The sequence below is a fragment of the Nicotiana attenuata genome, chromosome 6, assembly GCF_001879085.1.
Source record: "Nicotiana attenuata strain UT chromosome 6, NIATTr2, whole genome shotgun sequence".
Taxonomy (NCBI): domain Eukaryota; kingdom Viridiplantae; phylum Streptophyta; class Magnoliopsida; order Solanales; family Solanaceae; genus Nicotiana; species Nicotiana attenuata.
In genome coordinates this window covers 82989225-82993842 of record NC_031994.1, presented here as the reverse complement: position 1 = coordinate 82993842, position 4618 = coordinate 82989225, and positions in this window count along the sequence as shown.

The following is a 4618-nucleotide window of genomic DNA, read 5'->3' as shown; positions in this document are numbered from 1 at the left end:
GTCTGTTAATCTACACACATTCTAAACTTGTTATTTTTCTTCGGAACTATAACTATATTAGCTAACCACGATGATACTTTACCTTCCAAATTGAACCGATGTCGAGTAGCTGAGTTACCTCTTCTTTAACAAATCTATTTCTAACATCAGCTATCGGGCGTTTCTTTTGCCTTATCGGTGAGAAGCTTGGATCCAGGCATAGCTTATGCACGGCCACCTCCAAATGGTATAACTATCATATCCGAGTGCGACCATGCAAAATAATCGACGTTAGCTTTAAGGAAATTAATAAATCCTGATCTGAGTTCGGGATTGAGTCTTGTTCCCAAGTGAAACCTCCTTTCCAATAATTCTTCGAACAAAGCCACTTGCTCGAGTTCTTCTACAGTGGATTTGGTTGCATCTGTCTCCTTCGGTTCCTGAAAGTATCTCAACACTTGGTTGGATTCTGACGGTTCCTCGCATTTATCATCTTCATTTGGCAAGGGCGAAGACGTCGGTTCCTGTAATTTCTATTTGCTAGGTTCCTTCCATTTGTTGTTGGAAATCCACATCGCGTTCATCTCTCTTGCTGTCGTTTGTTCTCCTCTTATCTGCTTTATTCCTTTCGGGGTCGGGAATTTCAGCAGTTGATGATATGTCGAGGGCATGACCTTCATCTTATGTATTCATGGCCTTACGAGAATTATGTTGTAACCCATGTCGCCATCTACCACTTCGAATAAGGTGGTCTTGGTTACCCCTTCGGCGTTCATGGGCAGCAGGATCTCTCCTTGGGTTGTCACACTTCCCAAGTTGAACCCAGCGAGGAGTTTTGTTGCCGAATGATGCTTTCAGTTATTTTTGCTTATTCCAGCACTCTCCATTGAATGATGTTGGCTGAGCTTCCTGGGTCAACCAAAACACGCTTAATCTTGAAAATCTAAGACATTAAGAGAGATTACCTGGGAGTCATTATGTGGAAGAAGAAGAAGTTGGTCAGCGTCTTCCTCCGTGAAAGTAATGTCATCTTCAACAATTTCCCAGAGTCTCTTGCTATGGGTCACTGATACCTTTGTCTTCTTGGCCCCCGAGAAGGTTACAACGTTGATTTCATTCCGTCCGAAAATCACGTTGATAGTCAACTGGGGGGAGTCTCCCGTAGCCTTCGAAGGTTGTGCATTGCCCTGGCTACGACCATAATATTTCTTGGCTCGGTCTCTCAAGAACTCCTTGAGATACCATTTTTCAATAATGTCTCCATCTCTTCCCCATTTCCTTAGCGGGCTTGGGACTAAAAGAATGGTTGGGACAACAAACATCCATCTCGTTCGTCCTTTGGATACCCAAATAACCATCAAAGACTATTGAAGTGACTAATTCCTGGAAATTAGGAGGCGTTAAAAACAAAAAAATTGTTTGAGTTATCTTATCATTTCTATCTAGTCCTAGTAGGCTTAATTTTAAGAAAGAATCTCCTGCAGGAAGGTTGGCTAGAGATTTCTTGTAAAAACACTAGTCCTGCTGAGTTCATATTAAGAGTGAAAGCCGGCAGTCCCCAGTTCTATGGCCGTGAGTCCCATGATATTCGCACTATAATTTAGGATCCCCCTGGCTGGGGTCGGATCTGATTGGCTTTGAGAATCGCGCTTCCTTGATATTCCTCATCGCTGGCACCAACTCCACTATGCTGATGTTGAAGTTGTAATCTGATAGCCTTGGTTATGTGGAATCCCAGGCTCGTGATACCTTTTTTTTTTGTCTAATGACCTGTTTCTCCGGCCACGATTGGTTCTTCTATCGGGAGCGAACTTGTCCGAGGACCGGAACCCTTTTCTGCTACGCCTTCAGTTCTCTCGTATGGCAGGAAACGACCTTTAGACGATCGCCTATCGAAATAGCTTTTGAACTTATCCTGGTTCTTGTCTCGGTCATGTCCCTTAGATGATGTCGGGAACCCGAGCTAATCGTCTTCTATTCTTATTTTCGACTCATAACAGTTATGGACATCCGCCCATGTGGTCGCTTGGAATTCGAGCAGGCTTTTCTTCAGCTTTCGGGAGGTGTCAGAGCTTCTCGGATTCAAACCCTTTGTGAATGCCTTCGCTGCCCGCTCGTCCGGTACAACGGGTAGCAGCATCCTCTCTTTTTGGAATCTGATCATGAATTCCCGCAATAATTCAAACTCACCTTGTGCGATCCTGAATATGTCCGCCTTCCTTGCTTAGACCATTCTGGCCCAGGTATGATCCTTAATGAATGAATCTGCAAGCATTTCAAATGAGTCAATTGAATATTCTATAATAGTGAATACCATGTCAGGGCGCCCTTTGTGAGGGTTTCACCAAACTTCTTCAATAGGACTAATTCTATCTCGTATAGAGCCAGATCGTTCCCTTTTACAGTCGTGGTGTATGTCATGATATGCTCGAGTGGATCCGAATTCTCATCGTATTTTGATATGTCCGGAATTTTGAACCTCTTCGAAACTAACTCTGGCGCTGCTCTCAGTTTGAATGGTAATTGTGTGTATTTCTTCGAATCTGGGCCTTTTTAAAACTGGTGGTACGCCTGGAATTTGATCCATTCTGGCGTGAAACTCCTTCTCGTTCTGATCCATCCCTTCATTCATTTCCCTCATAAATATCATGAGCTCGGCTTTGAAAGGTTCATTCCCATTATTGTTACTAGATCTTGTGATGACCCGAAAGGTCATCTTGTATTTTAGAACCCAATTCGGGGTTCCGAGGCCTTCAAACCCTCATTTTATTTCTCCTCAATTTGCGTGCATAGTTTGGGCGCGTTTCCGAAAAGCCTTTATGTGAAAATTTGAGAAAATAATAATTTTTGCCTTTAAAAGTTGATTTTAGTTGATTTCGATCATCATTTTGACTAAACGGACCCCGACCCGTGTTTTGACGGTCCCGGAGGGTCCGTAGTAAAATATGGGACCTGGGCATACGCTCGGAATCGGATTCGGAGGTCCCTAACCCGAGTAATGAATTTTTGTTAAAAATTATTAAGCTGAATATCTAAGGATTTAAAGAAATTGAAAAATATTTGATCTCGTTGGTATCGGGCCCGTATTTTGGTTTCGGAGCTCGGTAAAGGTTTAATATAATATTTAAGTCATGTCTGTGAAATTTGGTGAAAAAAGGAGTTTATTTGACGTGATTCGGACCTTTGGTTGAGAAAACAGAAGTTTTGAAATTTTCTTGAAAATTTCATGCAATTTGGTGCTAAATTCGTGGTTTAGGCGTTATTTTGGCGATTTGATCATGCGAGCAAGTCCGTATGATATTTTTAGACTTGTGTGCATGTTTGGTTTGGAGCCCTGAGGGCTCGGGTGAGTTTCGGATAGGCTACGGTGCAATTTGGAACTTAGAAATTTTTGCCAAACTTGTTGCAGGCCTCAGACCTCGCAAATACGAGGTCAAGGTTCGCGTTTGCGACTACTGATGAGGTCACATTTGCGAGCTTCTCATCGCAAATGCGAAGAGAAGTTGGGCCAGCCTATGTTCGCAAATGCGAACAACCCTTCGCATTTGCGAAGTATGTCTAGGGAAGGGGTCTTCGCATTTGCGACCAATTGGTTCGCATTAGCGACAGAAGCAGAAATGCAACAGCTTTGCATTTGCGATACCATTCTCGCATTTGCGAGCTTCGCAACTGTGTAAAAGGGACTTAGACGAGATATTTGATTCATTTCCCAAATTTTCAAAAGCTAAACCTCAAGAGGCGATTTTCCAAAGGCTAGTTCTTCCCCAAATCATAGGTAAGTGATTATTAACTCTTTTCTTTCAATCTTTCACTTCTTATAACAAGATTTCAACCTAGAATCTAGGATTTTCATGGTGAAACTGGGGATTTTTTGGTAGAAACTAGGAATTTCTAAATTTGGGGATTTAGACCTCAAATTGAGGTCGAATACCAAAACCAATTGTATATCCAGGCTCGGGGGGTGAATGGGTAATCGGGTTTTGGTTCGAGTTTCGGATTTGGACCAAGCGGGCTCGGGTGTTGACTTTTGTTGACTTTTCCCAAAATGTCCTAAATTGAATTCCTTGCAATCGTGGGTAGTTCCTAAGGCTTAAATTGAATTGTTTGATTGGTATTTGCTAGATTCTATTGGCCCGGAGGCTAGTGTAAAAGGAAAGGCGGTGATTGAGCTTTGAATTTGGCCGTGGTAGTGAGGTAAGGGTTGTTGATAACCTTAGCTTGAGGGATTAGGCATTGTTGTCTATTTTCTATGTGTTTGGTTGTTGAGTACGACGTATAGGTGAGGTGACGAGTACCTATACGTTGTTGTCGGGTCATAGCATGCGAGTGAGTATCATTCTTATGATTGTTGCATTCTTTATTCGTATTGTTCATGCTTAAACTGGTTATTCTTCATGTTGAACAATTCTTATCATGTTTTACTGGAATTGGATATTTGTTGAGTATTGACTCGAAGTTGAGGTTAACGATGTGGAACTAAATATTGAAATGGGGCTTGTTATTAATAATTCTATTGCCCGGTTGCTATTATTTTGTTGTTTGAGTGAGGAAGAGTGTAAAGCACGAAGGGTGATGCCGTGCCATTGCATATTTATTTTCATGCGAGGAAGAGTGTAAATCACGAAGGGTGATGCCGTGC